The 20,214-nt window shown below is 44.0% G+C and overlaps 1 long non-coding RNA gene across 2 annotated transcripts in view; it reads left to right on the top strand.

The window, feature by feature from the left end:
• Positions 1 to 15,416, top strand: part of LOC145547423 (uncharacterized) — a 44,525-nt gene extending 29,109 nt beyond the window's left edge. For both annotated transcript variants that reach the window (XR_014083826.1, XR_014083827.1), the window contains 2 exons: positions 15,033 to 15,107; positions 15,237 to 15,416. This is a non-coding gene — a long non-coding RNA (uncharacterized LOC145547423). The remainder of the gene's footprint in view (positions 1 to 15,032; positions 15,108 to 15,236) is intronic.
• The last annotated feature ends 4,798 nt before the right edge of the window (positions 15,417 to 20,214 follow it).

Genomic DNA, 20,214 nt, shown 5'->3' with positions numbered 1-20,214 from the left:
AGAAAGCACAGAAACTGTCAAAGACTAATGGAGCCACTTTAAAAGGGCACAGGAGACAATCTTTCGGGGCTTCCACTGGCCTAAGATAGAACAATGGAATTTGCTTTAAAATACTCCAGAAAGAAAATTCCCTGGTTGTCCAATGGTTAAGACACAGCACTTTCATTGCTGTGGTCCTGGTTCAATCCCTGATTGGGGAACTAAGATTGCTCAAGCTGTGCAGCATGGCCAAAAAATAAAATAATAAATTCCTCTAGAAGAAACCAAGTTAGGGTGTAAATAGATGAGATGTTTGGCAGAATGTTGAATATAGTAGAAGCTGAGTAATAGACAGACGAAAATTCATGTTAGTAGTTTCTTTGCTTTTGGTATATTTGAAATTTTCCTTAAGAAGAATCTTTTAGGTAATACTTATTCAGGATAAAAAATGTAGAAAATACAGAAATAGCCAAAATATAAAATTATTGGTTAATCCCACCACTCAGAGATACAGTTAGTAACAGTGAACCATTCTTCTGGGCTGTTCCTATTCATGTTTGCAAACCCTGGCCCATCCAGCATTCCTCAGGTGTCATTAGCCATCATTACATAAACACAGCCTTCTGCTACTCTCTGAGGAGCCGAACCTCACGGTTATCTATGGGAGAAGTAACTTGCTTGCAAATTGGCATCTACAACAAGGAGGCTCTGTCCTTGGCACCATGGCTTTGGGTTACATGTCTGAAACCAGTTTTTTTGCCCTGACTCAGGATTTTACCCGGGCAGGTCCCTTCTGGCTCTCATACAGGTGTCCCCTCCAACTTATCTAGCTGTCTATCTCTGCTCAGACTGTCAGTTCCTCACACCCACAAAGGGAATTGTGAGTATGCCATGATCTTATATCTGAATTCAGTTCATCTTAAACATACCCTACACATTTGGAGAGACTCTGCACCCCCCCACACCCTTTTAATTTGGGGGGAGTGGGGTAACAAGAAGACCGAACTTTTGCTTATTTCATATGGATTCATTTTGCAAACTTAGAGCTTCAGTGCTAAAAGAATCTGCCTGCCAATGCAGGAGATGCAGGAGACGTGGGTTGCATCATTGGACTGGGAAGATCCCCTGGAGGAGGAAATGTCAACCCACTCTTGTATTCTTGCCTGGGGAAGCCCATGGACAAAGGAGTCTGGCAGGCTATAGTCCAGGGTGTCTCAAAGAGTCAGACACGAATTAACAACTAACCACACACGCATTTTGCAAACTTAACAAATTGAGATCATATCCCTTTTTTTTTCTTTATATATCCTGAAAATAATTTCACGTGCCAGTGAATACACTTTTAACATGATTTTTAGTGGTAGCTTAATTTTCTGAAAGAAAAGTCTGCAGAGTATACATTCAAATAATTTTCCATAGCCTTTTTGAAAAAATTTTATTTATTTGGCTGCATCAGGTCTTAGTTGTGGGCACGTGGGATCTTTCATTGTGGCACTCGGGCTTAGTTGCTCCGCAGCATATGGGATCTTAGTTCCCTGACCAGGGATCGAACCCAAGTCTCCTGCATTGCAGGGCAGATTCTTAACCACTGGATCACCAGGGAAGTCCCCGCAGCCTTTTTCACAGCGCTAAATAATGCTGCATTGAAAGTAACAAAACCTTCCACTACATCTCCATTTCCCTAGGATAGATTCCTAGAAATGAGATTACTGAATCAAGGCATTTGAACATATGCATGTGTGTGATACATCAAAAAGTTCTCAGGGTTCTATGTGAAAACGGTATTTTCCTTTGATTTGCTTTTTTTTATTTTTGCTTGTATGTCTAATCTTTTTTTTTTTTTAATATAATTGCTTTATAATGCTGTGCTAGTTTCTGCTGCACAACAGAGTGAATCACTATATGTATACATATATCCCCTCTCTCTCGGCCCTCCCTCCCATCCCTTTTGTTCATCACAGAGCACTGAGCTGAACTCCCTGTGCATTATAGCATCTTCCCACTAGCTATCTATTTAGTGGTTGCTCAGTCGTGTCCAGCTCTTTGTAACCTCATGGACTGTAGCCCTGCCAGACTCCTCTGTCCATGGAATTCTCCAGGCAAGGATACTGGAGTGGGTTGCCCTCCTCCAGGGGATCTTCCTGACCCAGGGATTGAACCCAAGTCTCCTGCATTGCAGGCAGATTCTTTACTGTTGAGCCATCAGGAAAGCCATTTTACACATGGTAATGCATATATGTCTATCCCAATCCCCCAGTTCATCCCACCCTCCCCTGCTTTTCTTTGGTTATTGGTAAACAAAAGAAGCATTTCAATGATTTGGGGGGACATGTCAGAAGATATTAAGGGAAAGAAGGACACAGGCTTTCTCTTTTGAAGGATACCTTTACTGTGCACTGCATCTGCTTTAGTGATTGGGAGGAGTGAGCAGTCAAGTGTTGGAGCTCCTAGGCAGGTGTCTTAGCCATTTCTCTACCTGTGAGAATGGAGTCACAGGAGTACTGACCCCTGTGTCCTGTTCCGATCTCATGAGATAATCCACACGAGGCCCAGCTTTCTCCTACTGTAATGTAAACACATCACTGTCAGGGTCATGACATGAACCGACATTTGGAAATATTCAAAAATGTTAACAGAGTTTATCACCAGATGATAGCATTACATGTGATTTTGAGTTTTCCTTTTTTTCTTTCCTTGTTATATATTTTTGAAGGCTTTTTTTTTTTTTAAGATAATGATCAAGTGCTACTTTAATGAAATGAAAAGACTCTAAAACAGTTTGTAAAAATGAAGCACCCCCCAGCTGGAAGCCCTCATTCCCCAAGATCGGCAAATGATTCAGCACCACAAGCTGGCCCTCCCCCAGACACCTGACACCCTCACCCTGTGCCCCCACAGCTGCCTGCCCCTCCCCCCAGAGACTGCATGGGATTGTGTCTTGGGGCTGCCTGCCCAGTGCACAACTGTGATCCCTTACACCCTAAGCTGCTCTTGCCTTGGCAAATTGAGGGGCTGGCTGGTGGGGAAGAGGGTCGTACTGGAGTTGAGCAGGGATGGGGAAGCTGAGGACTGCAGTGGAGCCCCAGCCCATCCAGTACCACCATCTGCTTCTCTGGCTTGGCAAGCCCCAGATGGCCCTGGATCATTTTTAGAATTGGCAGAGGCTGTTCAGATCACCTAGCCTGTGGTCCAGCCTAGGCTTTGCATGAGAATCAGGCAGCAAGTGTCTTAAAACACACGGATGCTCTGGCCTTACTCCAGACCTATTAGATCAGAACTCCGGAGGTGGCCCCTGTCATCGGCAGGTGAGTCTGTTGGTCAGACAAGGTTGAGAACCACTCAGTCCAAACCCTATATCTTATTATCTGAGATGCTCTGCCATGCGGTATCACATGGCCTGTGATAGGACTTGAACACACACTGCCACTGATTATGCAGCTTGACTCATCACTGTCCTTCCTTATATCTTGAGGGTGCCTGGTTGTTTACCAAGATTTTCTGAGCTGTCATCTCTATTGGTCTACATAACATAGGATGAGGAAGGCAGTCAGACATTATTATCTCTGCTTTGAGGACCAGGAAACTGAGGCCCACAGGGGTGAAGTGAATTGCAGGTGTGAGATGGAGCCAGAATTATAATCTGACTTCATTTCCAAGACACTCAGTGGCAGGACCCCTTCCAAGGGGAGTCACTCAGGTGTGAATGCCTTGAGAGTCTGCATTTCTGAGCCCTGTCCCAGACCCACTGTATCAGCACACCTGGGTATGGGAGGGAGTGAATGCAGTTTTTAGAAACTCCTGAGGGATTGTGATGGACACTGAAGTTAGAGGATCATTTCAAGTGCCTCCATGGTGGTTAACTGAAGCTACATAATAACATACATGCCTGTGTGCATGCTCAGTTGCTTCAGTAGTGTCCAACTCTTTGTGACCCTATGGACTACAGTCTGCCAGGCTACTCTGTCCATGGGGTTTCTCCAGGCATGAATACTGGAGTGGGTTGCCATGCCCTCCTTCAGGGGATCTTCCCGACCAAGGGATCGAATCCTCCTTCTTTAATTTTTTTAAGAAGAATTTAAAGAATGTTATATAAATGGAATCATATAGTGTATATTCTTCGTGAATCAACTTTTTCTACTCAGCATAATTATCTGAAGATTCATCCCTTTATTTTTCTGAGTGTTTTTTAAAAAAATCACGAATGGATGTTGAACTTTTTACGTGTTTTTTCTGCATCAATTGATCTGATCATGTGATATTTCTTCTTTAGTCTGTTAACATGTAGATCACATTGATTGACTTTTGAATATTGAACCAGCCTTGCATTCCTAGAACTCCACTTGGTCATGGGACATCATTCTTTTTATGTATTGCTGAATTCTATTTGCTAATATTTGTTAAGGATTTTACATTTGGATTCATGGGGGATATTTGTCTACCTATTGAGTTTTTATTTCAACCATTATACTTCAGAATTTTTTAATTTTATGTTGGAGTATAGTTGATTTACAGTGTTGTTAGTTTCATGTGTACAGCAAAGCAATTTAGTTACACATTTACATATATCTATTCTTTTTCAGATTGTTTTCCCATATAGGTTATCACAGTGTATTGAGTTCCCTGTGCTCTACAGCGGGTCCTTGTTGGTTATCTATTTTATATATAGTAGTGTATATGTGTTAATCTCAAACTCCTAATTTCTCTCTCCCCCAATTAGATTTTAAATTTGCAAACATTCTACTTAATTTGCTTCAAAAACTGCCATGTAACTGACAATCTCCTGTTGCTCTCTCATTTTTGTGTTTCTGTAGTGATAAGAGATTGTGAGCTCATATTTGACTTATCTTGATCTGGGGGAAATCCCAAGGGTTTACACTAGGGAAGATTTCCTCCAAGTAAAATTGCATTTCTTTATGCTGTGGGGTCAGACAACCAGTCTCCTGGGTCCCTTTCAGCCCCCTTTATACCCTCCCATCAGAGTTTCAGGCCCAGCTCCCCATCCAGCCCTTTTATTGATGGTCTGATCTCCTGACTGCGGGGCTGTCAGCATTTCCTGTCCAGGCAACTCTGCTTTTCAGGAATTTTCCCCTTGAAGATTTCTCTCTGCTTCTTGCAAACCCAGATAAACAGTACAAACAATGATTTTTGTATTTGTTTGAGGTCATCTAAGAATTTCTAGTCCACTACAGTGCTGACAGCCGAATTAGATTCCAATTTCACACCTATCAGAGTGGCAAACAATTCAATACCTGATATTTCATGTGTTGAGGACATGAACAAGTTAAACTCTTATGCATTAGTGGTTGGAGCATAAATTGGGACAGCCACATCAGAGAGCTAGTTATTATCTAGAAAAATTCAGTTGCACATATCTCACATTCTATTCTTGGTATATACTCTAGAGAAACTCTTCCACACATGTCCTAATAGACAAGTATAAGAACATCCACCATGCTTTGTTTATAAGAGAACTCATTGGAAACCATGTTCATTTAAAAGCATACATTATGGTATATGTATACAATGGAATACTAGGAAACAATGGAATACTAGGAAGCAATGGAAATGAACAAACTAGAGCTACATGTATTAATATGGATAAATCTCACAAATATAATGTGAGCAAAAAAAGTGACTTGCAGAAAAATACACATAATATGATTCAGTTCAGTTCAGTCACTCAGTCGTGTCCGACTCTTTGCGACCCCATGAATTGCAGCACGCCAGGCCTCTCTGTCCATCACCAACTCCCGGAGTCTACCCAAACCCATGTCCATCGAGTCGGTGATGCCATCCAACCATCTCATCCTCTGTCGTCCCCTTCTCCTCCCGCCCCCAATCCTACCCAGCATTAGGGTCTTTTCCAATGAGTCAACCCTTCGCATGAGGTGGCCAAAGTATTGGAGTTTCAGCTTCAACATCAGACCTTCCAATAACAACACCACAGTTCAAAAGCATCAATTCTGCGGCGCTCAGCTTTCTTCACCGTCCAACTCTCACATCCATACATGACCACTGGAAAAACCATAGCCTTGACTAGATGGACTTTTGTTGGCAAAGTAATGTCTCTGCTTTTAAATATGCTATCTAGGTTGGCCATAACCTTCCTTCCAAGGAGTAAGCGTCTTTTAATTTCATGGCTGCAGTCACCATCAGCAGTGATTCTGGAGCCCACATTTGCATAAAGACTAAAGCATGCAGAACAACAGCAAGTATGACTTAGGAATGCATAAATAAGTAGGAGTATGAAGAAACACATAATATGTAATACACCACCAAACTGAGAACAGCCGCTGCTTCTAAGAGGTAGGTTGAAGGGACTTCCTGGTGGTCCAGTGGCTAAGACTTCGAGCTTCCAATACAGGGGGCTTGGGTTTGAGCCCTGGTCAGGAAACTAGATCCCACATGCCAAACTAAAAGAAAAGATCCTGCATGTTACAAAGGCAAAAGAGTACTGGAGTGGGGTCCCATTGCCTTCTCCAAAACTAGGTGATGAATACATGACTGCTCACTCTATTATTCTTTGTATTTTTTTTTTTTACAAGTCTTGTCTTGTCATTGAGCCATGTACCTCTGAGTACTTCTAATGGAGTGAACCCCAGAGTCTCCAGTGGTAATGAGATTGTTGAGTTCAGTCAGGAAGAAGGTGTGGTGTGAGAACAGAAGACAGCTGAGGTCCACCAACATCTCTGAAGGCAGCAAGGGGGAGGAGTTGGCAAGTGTGGTGTTTACAAATCCTCAGAAGAAGAGAATTTTAAGAATGCTTGCTTGGTAGGCAGCTTCTGAAATGGCTCCCAATTTATATCTTTGGGTAATAACGTCCCACGGAACATGGGCTAGACACAGTCCCTTGATTCTTTTTTTTTTTTTTTTTTTAGTTCCTTGATTCTAACAAGTGTTAGTCACTCAGTCATGTCCGACTCTTTGTGACCCCATAGACTGTAGCAGGCTGGCGTCCTCTGTCCATGGAATTCTACAGGCAAGAATACTGGAGTGGGTTGCCATTCTCTTCTCCATGGGATCTTCCCAACCTAGGGATCGAACCCAAGACTCTTGCATTGCAGGAAGATTCTTTATTCTCTGAGACCTGCAGGACAACAGCCTGGAAACAACTGCTTGAGAGAGTTTGAAGCAGATAGTTCAGCCATAGCCAAGTGGTGAATGAATCCTTGAGTTCATCTCCATCTCAACAGCAGCAGAGCGGGGCTGAGAGAGGATAAGATGGGGCCCCAAGTGGGTTGGGAGAGACAGAAGCAGGGGTTGACATGGGAGCCATTGGACCCCGTGACTCACCTGCTTTCAGTGACAGCTGAGCTGAATTTCAAATTTTTATTTAAAAAATATTTATTTAGAATATGCTGTGGGGATTTCCCTGGTGGACCAGTGGCTAAGACTCCTTGCTCCCAATTCAGGGGGCCCCAGTTCAATCCCTGGTCAGGGAACTAGATCCCACATGCCACAACTAAGAGTTCACGTGCTTCAGCTAAAGATCCCCCAATCCACATCAAGACAGAAGATCCTATGTGCCACAACTAAGACCCTACACAGCCAAATAAAAATATTGTTTAAAAAAATCCCTTTATAAGATGTAGTGTATAACAGTCAGAACTTTATACCCATTAACTCATTTAATCTTCACCACAATCCTCTGCCGAAGGAATGGTTATTGATTCTGCTTCACAGGTGAGAATTCTAAAGCACAGGGATGAAGTCTTTTGCCCAGATTCACCCAGGTGAGGAATTCAAATACCACAGCCTCCAGAGTCCTTGCTCTTGATCACCTGGAGAGAAAATAATGACCTTCCAAACTGGAAGTATCTTTTGTTCTGCCAGAGGTTGCAAGTAACAAAAGAGCCATAAAAATATTAGAACAATGCAGAGTATAAACAGAAAAGGAAAATTAGCCCACGTTTGGACATAGTTATGTGGGCATGAAGTCTACAGCTAGGTTTTAAACACTCTGTATCATAAGCAGGTCTTTGGAAATGAAATTAGCCAATCAGAAACATGACAACCCAGCTCAGGATGTCATGAGACTCGGAAATCAGGGAAGAAAAGCACTTGGCTGGGGAGGAAGAAGGGTTGGGAGTGGTCCAAAGTAGCTCATGGGGTCCCTAGAATGGAAAGCAGTGAGGGGCATGCTGGGGGTCTGAGGAGATCCCCGGTCCCAGGGATGGGAAGTTTTGGTACTTAGGAATATTCCAGGCCAGCTGCTGGGCAAGAGCAGAGCCACTCTTGGCAGTGGATTTGAGCTGGCAAGATGCAGACAGCATCTAGCCCAGGAGAACTCTTCTCCATGCTCCCAGACCGCTGATGGGTCTGGGGTTGGCAAGAGAGGGCAAACTCTATTGGATTCCCTCATCCAGTTCTCTTAATGAGCCCCATAGGAGCTCCAGCTGTCAATCATACTGGCTCCCAGCCCAAACTTTATCTTATGGAAGAGGCTGGTGAGCAGAGATGCTGAGCATAGCTGCAGCAGGTCTGGCCAGGAGAGGGGTGACTAAAGATTAACAACGTTGCGGAGGACCCAGTGCTTCCTCTCGCCGAGAGGATGAAGATCCTAGGACAGTTAGGGCCCCTGAACAATCAGACTATTTTCTTTCCTTCGAATTTTCAAGAAGGCCTTGGAACTTTCCTGTTGGCCCAGTGGTTAAAACTCTGCGCTTCCAATGCAAGAGGCATTCGGTTTGATCCTTGGTTGGGATCTCAGCCCCTGCTTCTGTCTCTCTCAAGCCACTTGGGGCCGCATCTCCCCAGGCCCAGGTGTCAGAATTGGTGCTAGTTTCGGTTATGACTCCAAACTATTGGCTCAGGACATGGCCCACCACTCAGGCCCCTCAGGTCCTGTGCAGCTTTTACCACCTTTATCCTTTGCCCATGAGCACTGTGCTGCAGACCTTCAGGGCCTGTGGACAGGCCATCCTCCTCCACCTGACTTCCCAGGGTCACTGAATTCCCCTCCCTGTCCCTCTGGGGCCACTGTAGGACTGTCCTGACCCCAAAGCTTGACTGTAACCTCCTGGTCCTCCAACAGCATCACGCCAGGTCTTTAGCCCAACCAGCTTGCTGACCCCTCACTATGGGGCATGGTTGAGGACCAAGTCCTAACCAAGTCCCAGTCCCCCTGCCTTGCTTGGTGTGGAGACCACTCTTTCTTACAGTGAAGCCCATGGTTCCCTCTTGAGGGCCCGATTCTGTCATTATCCTCTCTCAGCCCCGCTCTGCTGCTGTTGAGATGGAGATGAACTCAAGGATTCATTCACTACTTGGCTATGGCTGAACTATCTGCTTCAAACTCTCTCAAGCAGTTGTTTCCAGACTATTGTCCTGCAGGTCTCAGGTCTCCTCTGGCTGTTGGCTAGAAGTCTACTGTAATTCTTTGCTATGGAGACCTCTCCACAGGGCAGCTCACAATGTGTCATCTGGCTTTCCCTAGAACAAGCAAGTGAGAGAGACAGGGGGTGCCTGCAAGGTGGAAGTCAGAATTGTTGTGTAACCTGTGATACAATAAGAAATATGTATTTGGTCTTTGATTCCTGACACAGAGTTCCCAGATTCCAGGGAATTTTCTGGTAGAAGAAACAGCAACCTTTTCTTCTTTCAAGGCAACTCTTGGCAGCCCCTAGATGGCTTCAGGGTGGCTGCTGGTCACAGGAAGACAGAGGCATGATTAGAGGGTTGGGACTTTCAGCTCTATCCTCCTAGTCTCTGGGGAAGAAGAGGCTGGAGACTGAGCTAATCACGATAGCCAATGATTCAATTAATCATGCCTACATAACGAAACCTCAGCTGGACTTCACTGGTGGTCCAGTGATTAAGAATCCACCTTTCAATGCAGGTTCTAGGGGACGCAGGTTCATTTCCTGGTTGGGAAGCTAAGATCCCACACATTCATTGTTCAGTTGCTGAGTCACGTCTGACTCTTTGCAACCCCATGAACTGAAGCACATCAGGCCTCCCTGTCCTTCACTGTCTCCTGGAGTTTGCTCAAACTCATGTCCGTTGAGTTGGTGATGCCATCCATCCAACCATCTCATCCTCTGTTTCCTTCTTCTCCTCTTGCCCTCAATCTTTCCCAGCATCAGGGTCTTTTCCAGTGAGTTAGCCCTTCATATCAAGTGGCCAAAGTATTGGAGGTTCAGCATCAATCCTTCCAATGAAAATTCAGGGTTGATTTCCTTGTGATCTCCTTGCTGTCCAAGGGACTCGTAAGAGTCTTCTTCTGCACCATCGCAGGGCAACTAAACCCACACACAACAGCTAGAGAGCCTGTGTACCACAACTACTGAGCTTGTGTGCTCTCGAGCCCATGCTCTGCAACAAGAAATGCTCATGTGTGCCACGATTAGAGAAAGCCCATGCAGTGCAATGAACAGCCTGTGCACCACCAGGAAGAGCCAGCACAGTGCAAAAAAAGAGAGAAAACTCCATAAAAGCACAAAATCATGGCTTTCCAGGTTGATGAAAACATGGAGGTGTTGGGAAGGTGGTGCACTTGGGGAAGGTACGGAAGCTCTGAGACCTTCCACCATCTCTCGCCCTGTGCATCTCTTCCACTTGGCTGTTCCTGGGTTGTATCCTTTATAATAAATTCATAATAATAAGTGCAGTATTTTCCTGAGTTCTGTGAGCCATTCTAGCAAAATGTGAACCTGATAAGGAGGCCATGGAAACCCATGATTTATCAGAATTTATCAGGTTTGTCAGAAGTACGGGTAACAATGCTGGGACTTGTGACTGGCATCTGTGGGGTGGGGCAAGGAGGACAGTCTTGTGGGACTGAGCCCTTAACCTGTGGGGTCTGTGCTAACTTACAGTAGAAAGTGTCAGAACTGAATTGAATTGTAGGATACCCAGTTGGTGTGAGAGCTGGTTGTTGACATGGAAAAATGTACAAATTTGGTGTTAGACATGTTATGAATGGAAACAGCTTTAAAAAGACATAAAAGGCAAGGACTGGAAAAAAAGAAATAAAGCTTTCTATGGTCAGATGATGTGATTGTCTACATAGAAAATCTAAGGGTCGCCCCAGAAGAAACTCCTTGAACTAATAAGTGAATTTAGCAAAGTCACAGGATACAAGGACAACACACACACACACACACACAAATCTATGTTTCTGTTTGTTACCACTGTGCAAGTGGAAACTCAAATTTTAAGAAAGATCAATACCGGGACTTCCCTGGTGGTCCAGTGGTTAAGAATCTGACTTTCAGTGCAGGAGAGGCAGGTCCCTGGTCAGGGAACTAAGATCCCTCATGTCCTGCATGATGTAACAAAGATTCTGCATGCCACAACTAAAACCAAACACAAATAAATAAATATTTTAAAAAATCAATACCATTTTTAATATTAAAAATATAAAATACTTAGGCATAATCTAATATGTGTACAGTATTGTTATGCTAAAAACTATAACACTCTAATGAAAGTCATCAAAGAAGATCTAAATAAAAAGGCATACCATGTTCATGAGTTGGCAGATAATAATTCTCCCTAAATTCTTTAAGCCTTTGACTGTGTGGATCATAATAAACTGTGGAAAGTTTTTAAAGAGATGGGAATACCAGACCATCTACCTGTCTTCTGAGAAACTGGTATATGGGTCAAGAAGCAGGAGTTAGAACCCTGTATGGAACAACTGATTGGTTCAAGATTGAGAAAGGAGTACGACAGGGATGTCTGCTGTTTGTTTAGTCTGTACACTGAGAACATCATGAGAAATGCCAGGCTGGATGAGTTGCAAGCGAGAATCAAGATAGGCGGGAGAAACATCAACAACCTCAGATATGCAGATGACACCACTCTAATGGCAGAAAGTGAAGAGGAACTAAAGAGCCTCTTGATGACGGTGAAGGAGGAGAGTGAAAGAGCCAGCTTAAGACTAAATATTATAAAAACTAATATCATGGCATCTGGTCCCATATCCAGACGCGTTTATCCTCCTCCATTCACATACTTCATGGCACATAGAAGAGGAAAAGGTGGAAGTAGTGACAGATTTCCTCTTCTCGGCCTCTAAAATCACTGCAGATGGTGACTGCAGCCTGAAATCAGATGATTGCTACCTGGCAGGAAAGCTATGACAAACCTAGACAGTGTGTTGAAAAGCAGAGACATTACTCTCTGTCCGTTTAGTCAAGGCTATGGTCTTCCCAGTGGCCACGTAGGGTCACGTATGGACCATAAAAAAGGCAGAGTGCCTAAGAATTGATGCCTTCTAACTGTGATGCTGGAGAAGACTCCTCAGAGTCCCTTGGACAGCAAGGAGGTCAAACCAGTCAATCTTGAAACCAACCCTGGACACGTGTTGGAAGGACTGATGCTGAAGCTGAAACTTCAGTATTTTGGCTACCTGATGCAAACAGCTGACTCATTGGAAAAGTCCCTGATTCTGGGAAAGATTGAGGGCAGAAGGAGAAGAGGGTGTCAAGAGGATAAGATGGCTGGATGGCATCACCGATACAATGGACATGAACTTGGGCAAACTTTGGGAGATGGTAAGGGAGAGAGAGACCTGGCATGCTGCAGTCCAGGGGGTCGCAAAAAGTTGAATACAACTGGGTGACTGAACAACAACAACAACAAATTCATTAAAACTCAATTCAACAAAAAATCCCAGCAGAATTTCTATAGACATAGATATGATATTCTAAAGTTAATAAATAAAGGCAAAAAATAGCTAGCACAATGTTGAAAAACAAGAATGAAATGGAAAGAGTTACAGTACCCATTTTAAAGTGTAAAATAGGGACTTCCCTGGTGCTTCACTGGTTAAGACTCTGCGATTCCAATGCAGGGGGCGTGCATGCATTTGATCCCTGGTCAGAGAAGTAAGATCCCACATGCTCTGTGGTGAAGACAAAAAAAAAAAAAAAGCTAAAATAACCCAGTGAAAATGAAAAGTGAAAGTCACTCAGTTGCATCCGACTCTTTGCAACCCCATGGACTATACAGTCCATGGAATTCTCTAGGCCAGAATACTGGAATGGGTAGCCTTTCCCTTCTTCAGGGGATCTTCCCAACCCAGGGATTGAAGCAAGGTCTTCTGCATTGCAGGCGGATTCTTTACCAGCTGAGCCACAAGGGAAGCCCTAAATAACCCAGATAACGTGCTATTGGTGAACATTTAGATACACAGATCAATGAAATGGGATAGAAAGAAAAACGGAGGTTTGATTTTTGACATTGGTTTAGTGGAGGAAGGACAATATTTCCAACAAATGATACTGGAATAATTCTATATCCATATGCAAAAAAAATGAACTTCATGCCTTATATTTTAAAGTTAAGTCAAATGGATTAAGAGACAACACTAAAAACTTCTGTACATCAAAGGACACTATCAAGAGGATGAAAAGACAACCCACAGAATGAGAGAAAATATTTCATATAAATCATATACCAAGTTTAAAAATGGGCAAAGGGCTTACCTTGACATCTCTCCAATAAGATATACAGTTAGCCAGTAAGCATGTGAAAAGGTGCTCAGTATTACTAGCCATAAGGGAAATGTAAACCAAACCCAGTATGAGATACCACTTCACATAAATTAAAATGGATTTTTTTTTAAATGGAAAATAACAAGTGTCGGCGAGAATGTGGAGAAATTAGAACACTGTGCATTGTTGCTGCAATTGTAAAATGGTGCAGCTGCTGTGGAAAATAATGAAAATGGTTAATTTTATATTATGTGAATTTAAAATCAATAAAAATGGAATGTCATCAAAATAAAACCCTTCACTCTGTGAGAGAAACTATTACGAGAATGAGCAGATAAACCACAGACTGGAAGAAATTATTTACACAAATGTGGTAAGGACTTGTTTCCAGAATATATGGGAAACCAAATCCAGTAAGAAGACAAACAAACCAGTCAAGATATGGATGGGCAAAATAAACATTTCACCAGAGAAGATATATGAGTGTCTAATAAGCATGTGAAAGATGTTGAATGTCATTAGTCAATTTGGAAAAGTAAATTAAAACCACATTGAGAGGCCATTATATCCCCATTCAAATCACTATAATTAAAAGAACTCTTGGGATTAAGCCAACTATCAAGTGTATTTCCAACACACAGCAGGGACAAAGGAAATGCCCGTGGGGTTCTACCAACGTCAGTGGACCTGCTCCAAAGTGAACAATGGCTAGAACTCCATTGATTCCCATTTACTCCCTTGCCCTACAGGCTCCTGTCCTTTAGGGGCCATGGATCTCAGGTTATCAAAGCCAACTGGAATCTGTGGGCAAATTTTTTCCAAATTTTAGGTATTTCCCAATGCTTAATTACCCAGGTTAATAGCCATAGATCCCATTTGGGAGAAAGCCAAAAGGAATCATTACCATATTCAATTGCCATTCATCACCAGGGCCATCCGCCTGGAGTTCCAGTCTCTTCTTTTATATTTTAATTTTTATTTCTTGGCCATGCTGCAGTGCTTGCAAGATCTTAGTTCCCTGACTAGGGATTGAACCCAGGCCATGGCAATGAAAATGCCAAGTTCTAACCACTGGACTGCCAGGGTTCCCTCCAGCCTCTTCTTTAGTCAGTGGATTCTGGGTTCAAAAACTGGCTCTGTGTAGAAATAGGCAAGAGGGTGTGCCTTTATCAGGGATTCTCTGGTGGCTCAGCAGTCAAGAATCCAACGGCAATGCAGGAGACGCAGGATATGAAGGTTTGATTCTTGGGTCAGGAACATCCCCTGGAGGAGGAAATGGCAACCCACTCCATTATTCTTGCCTGGGAAATCCCTTGGACAGAGGAGCCTGGTGGGCTACAGTCCATGGGGTCACAAAGATTTGCACACAACTGAGCACGCATGTGACTTCATCAGCGTCTTCCTGGATTTTTCAGTTTGAGTACTGCTCTTGCTGGCTAACCAACTGTTTTGTCCGTGGCTATGCCAAAATGTTTCAATCACCATCTCCATAGCTCCCTTCTGCTCTGACCCATTGCTGGCTGCCACATCAACCGTGGTGCTTGCAGGGATTATTGCAACCCCTGGGGTTCAGGTGGTAAGTGCTGCCACTTATTCTCTGTTGCTTTGTAGTCCTTCCTGGCCCATTTTTGAGAGAACCCTTGCACAGGAGGAAAGATTCCCACTACTGCTCCAGAAATTTGTAAAGTAAGTATACAAAGGGACCCCCTGGAGGCCTCCAAGAGGGTTGGACAGGGGGTAGCTTTTCCATTTGGTGTTTATGCACTGCCCCCAGGTGGCCATATCCTGAACTTCATCCTTATTTCTTGAATGCAGGTTGGCTCTCCAGATTCTGCATCTGCCTGAAGAACCTCCAACCTCACCCTGCTGGAACATACCCCATCCCACTGGCCAGTGTGACCTGGGGCAGGTTATGTAACCCTTCTGGGTCTCAGGGTTAGGTTCTTTGTAAAATGGGGTAATGATATGAGAATTAAATGAGATGATGAAATTATACAACTAAATTCCTGGTTTAAAGGAGAAGGAAATGGCAACCCACTCCAGTATTCTTGCCTGGATAATTCCATGGACAAAGGAGCCTGGCAGGCTACAGTCCATGGGGTTTCAAAGAGTTGAACACGACTGAAGCAACTGAGCACAAACTAAGGATGCAATAAACATGAGCTGGCACTAGTGGTAAAGAATCCACCTACCAGTGCAGTAGGTGTAAGAAACGCAGGTTCAATCCCTGGGTGGGGAAGATCCCCTGAAAGAGGGCATGGCAACTCATGCCAGTATTCTTACCTGGAGAATGGATGGAGGAGGAGGACGGAGGAGCCTGGCAGGCTACAGTTCATAGGGTTGCAAAGAGTCAGACACGATTGAAGCAATTTAGCACACATGCATGGTGCTGGCAAGCTTAGTTCTTTTCTTTGTAAATAGGGAGATACCTCTGCAGAATCCATATTCAACATGAGGCCACTCCCTTTTCAAGGCTCCTTGAAAAATGTTCTGCTCGGGTTTTTTTAATATTTATTTATTTACTTATACTTATTTTTGGTTGTGCTGGGTCTTTGCCGCTGCTGGCAGACGTTCTCTAGTTGTGGCGAGCGGGGGCTACTCCGTTGTGGTGCACAGGCTTCTCATTGCGGTGGCTTCTCCTGTTGCGGAGCATGGGGCTCTAGGAGTGTGACTTCAGTAGTTGTGGCTCAGGGGCTTACAGATTCTTTACCACTCGACCATCAGGGAAGTCACTCTGCTTGGTTCTTTTGCTAGCTCGACTGGAACACAGAGTTGAGTAAAAGGATAAAAGTTGCTCAAATGATGCAAAACTTGGCTCAGAGCTGATTTTGAGACTGTTCAGAAATCTCCCACCAGGGCTTCCCTGGTGGTCCAGTGGTTAAGAATCTGTCTGCCAGTGCAGGCGACACGGGTTCGATCCCTGGCCGGAGAAGATCCCACATGTAATGGGCCACTAAGCCCATGCACCACAACTGCTGAGCCCTAGGGACCGTGCTCTGCAATAAGAGAAGTCATTGCGATGAGAACCCTGTGCACCACAACTAGGGAGCAGTCCCTGCTCGCCAGAACTAGAGAAAATCCACACAAGCAACAAAGATCTAGTGCAACCAAATATAAATAAATATATATATATGAAAAAAAAATCTCTCATCAGATAGTGCCTGCCTGCTCTTAAAGCCGGAAGGACAGACTTCTCCATGGGTGGGGTCATAGAAGCATCCATTTGCCCCAGACCTCTCCTCACTGGACCCATTGTTGGGGCTTCTTGCTGTGAAACTGCCAGGTGACTTCATAGACTTGATGCCTGCTCATTGACACAGCTGGTCTGTGAGGAAGCTATTCATCCCCAGATCTCACAGAGCAGGAGAGTCAGGCTCAGAGGAAAGATGTTGTGAAATCCTAGCCTCATCCAGCACTGGAATTCATTCCCCGACAGGGCACTTCCCAGCCCTCCTTGCCTCTTCGTCAGTTTGGAGTCCATTCACAGTGGCCCTGCAGCCCTGCCACCACCTCCATCCCTCCCATGGCTGTGGAATTGATCCCTTCCACCATGGACAAGCAGAAACTTTGCAAGATCTGCTGCCTCAACTTCACAGGAATGAGGCAAGCTTGTCCATCTCGAGGACGGAAGAGGGAGCCGAAAGGTCAGTCTGGCAAATGAAGAAGGCCTAGGTGACGTGTCATGACCTTAGTGTTCCTCATGGTGATGACCTCCAGCCTCTGGAAACATCAAGGGCAATTTGAGAGGCAATAGCCCTGGTGCCTCAGATGGTAAAGAATCTGCCTGCAATGCAGGAGACCCAGGTTCGATCCCTGGGTCAGGGAGATCCCCTGCAGGAGGGCATGGCAACCCACTCTAGTACTCTTGCCTGGAGAATCCCATGGACAGAGGAGCCTGGCGGGCTACAGTCCATGGGGTCTCAAAGGTTGGATACAACTCAAGTGACTTAGCATGCACGCATGTCTCATTAGCTGTCACGCCAGATGAATTTTCCTTTGTCTAATTCGAGTCAGACCACTTGGTCAGTTTCTCAGCTCCAGCAGTGGTGGAGCCTGGGGAAACTTGTTTCATCCTTGCTTTTCAGTGTCAAGCATTCCCCAGAAAGCAGTATGGTAGCTGACAGGGCAATGAGGATCACCGCTTCAGCTGCCAGGCTGGCCGGCCACACTTCCACAGGTTGGGCTGCAAGGAGGTACTGAGCCCATGTGGATTTAGATCAAAAGTTACACACACGGACAGCAAAAGCAAAATCAGCATGTTGTCAGCAACTGGTGTCCCTACAGGACAACCGTGAGGTGGTGGTTTGAGTGACAGATGGCAGGGGCAGTGGGCTGCTCTGCTGTGCAGAAGCCCAGTCTCAGCTTGAGCCAAGCAGTTTTATGGACTGACTCAGGGGCTGCAGACACATCCTTCTGAAAGCCAAGGAGACAGGTGGGAACCAGGGCGTGGATGAGAAATGGCCTCACAGCAGGCTCCTGAATGGTAGGGAGACCCAGGTAGCTCAGGGATAAAGAACTGGCCCGCCAGGAGTAGATGCAGGGTTTGATTGCTGGGTCAGGAAGATCCCCTGGAGAAGGAAATGGTAACCCACTCCAGTACTCTGCCTGGAAGATCCCATGCACAGAGAAGCCTGGTGGGCCGCAGTCCATGGGGTTGCAAAGAGTTGGACATGACTTAGGGACTAAATAACAATAAGAGGTTAGAAAGGGCCTTAGGGCAGCAACTCTCTAGGCAACTCACCTCCTGTTGACCTAAGTTACTGCAGGATGGTCCTGCAAGACGCAGGTTGGAGTACAGTTGAGGGGTACCAGGGCAGAGCTTCTGCTGGGCACTTAGTTTCATCATCTGTAAGATAGGGATAAAAGAATATCTAACACAGGTATATATATATATATATATATTTAGAGAAAGTTCACATACAGTTTACCATCTTAAAGTATACAATTCAGTGTTTTAGTACATTCACAGAATTGTGCAACTATCACCACTACCTAGTTCTGAACATTCTCTTCACTTCAAAAACTCTGAGGACTTCCCTGGTGGTTCAGTGTCTAAAACTCTGTGCTCCCAGTTCAGAGGGCCCAGGTTTGATCCCTGGAAATTGCGACTTAGCAGCAGCAGCAGCAGCAGCAGGAAACTAGAGCCCACATGCTGCAACTAAGCCTTCGTGGCAAAGATCAAACAGCCCACATGCCACAACTAAGACCCGATGCAGCCAAATAAACAAACATTAATGACAAAACAAAACAAAAAGAAACTCTGCACTCATTAGCTGTCACTCTCCATTCTCCTGTCTCCCTGGCCCCTGGTGACCACTAATCCACTTTCTGTCTCTGTGGATTTGTCTATTCTGGTCATTTCATTTAAATGGGATTTTACAACATATGGCCTTTTGAGTCTAGCTTCTTTCATTTGCCTTAAAGTTTTCAAGGCCCATCCAAGTTGTAGCATGTGTCAGAACATCATTCTTCTTTATGGTCAAATGATACTCAACCGCACAGATATAGCCTGTTTTATTTATCCATTCATCCCTTAAAGGACATTTGGGTTGTTTCTACTTTCTTGCTATTATGAGTAATGCTGCTCTGAACACTCATGTATATGTTTTTGTGTGAACAAATGTTTTTAATTTTCTTGAGTATATACCTAGGAGTGGAATTAATGAGTCATGTGGAGAGGGAAATGGCAACCCACTCCAGTATTCTTGCCTGGGAAATCCATGGACAGAGTAGCTTGGTGGGCAACAGTCCATGGGATTGCAAAAGAATCAGACACGACTGAGTGACTAAACAACAACAACGGTAACTATGTTTAATCTTTTGAGAAACTACCAAACTCTTAACCACAATAGCTGAGTATTTTATAATGGTGTGAACCTTTAAAATAATAAAAATCATTCTTAATAGCATGTGGCCCTCACGAGTCATCCTTTCATCCCATAAATATTTATGGAGCAACTACTATGTCCCAAACATCATTGTACATGTAGGGATTTAGTGACAAATAATATTGACATAAAGCTGGGACTCATGTGTGTGCATGTATATGTGTTTATGTATGTGCATAGGGGTATGTGTGTGTGTATATATGTGTGTGTATATACACATGCATATATATGGGTGTATGTTTATGTGCATGTGTGTCTGTATATGTGTGTATGTGTGTATGAATATCTGTGTGTATATGTATGTATATACACATGTGTATGTATACATTAGGTTGGACCAAAAGTAATTGTGGCCCTGCATTATTGAATTTTTCTGTTTGATATTGGAATATAGTCTTAAATAAATGTGATGTTATACATCATTTTAATGTGCATTTCTTGCTTTATGTTTTTTTGCTAATGACTTATTACTTGCTGTTTTTTTATATTTATGATGTTAGACAAAAATCTAATTCAAACGATTTTATTATTTGAATTCAAAATGGGTTGTAAAGCAGTGGAGATAACTCACAACATCAACAATGCATTAGGCACAGGAACTGCTAACAAACGTACAGTGCAGTTGTGATTCAAGAAGTTTTGCAAAGGAGATGAGAGCCTTGAAGATGAGCGCAGGCCGCCCATCGGAAGTTGACAGTGACCAATTGAGAGCTCTCACTGAAACTGATCCTCCTACAACTACAGAAGTTGCCAAAGAACTCAGTGTTGACCATTCTGTGGTTGTTTGGCATTTGAAGCAAATTGGAACGGTGAAGAAGCTTGATAAGTGGGTGCCCCATGAGCTGACAGCAAATTAAAAAAATTGTTGTTTTGAAGTGTTGTCTTCTCTTATTCTATCCAACAAC

The sequence above is a fragment of the Giraffa tippelskirchi genome, chromosome 4, assembly GCF_054371585.1.
Source record: "Giraffa tippelskirchi isolate mGirTip1 chromosome 4, T2T-mGirTip1v1.2.pri, whole genome shotgun sequence".
Classification (NCBI taxonomy): Eukaryota; Metazoa; Chordata; class Mammalia; order Artiodactyla; family Giraffidae; genus Giraffa; species Giraffa tippelskirchi.
This window is presented reverse-complemented; position numbering and strand designations above follow the sequence as displayed.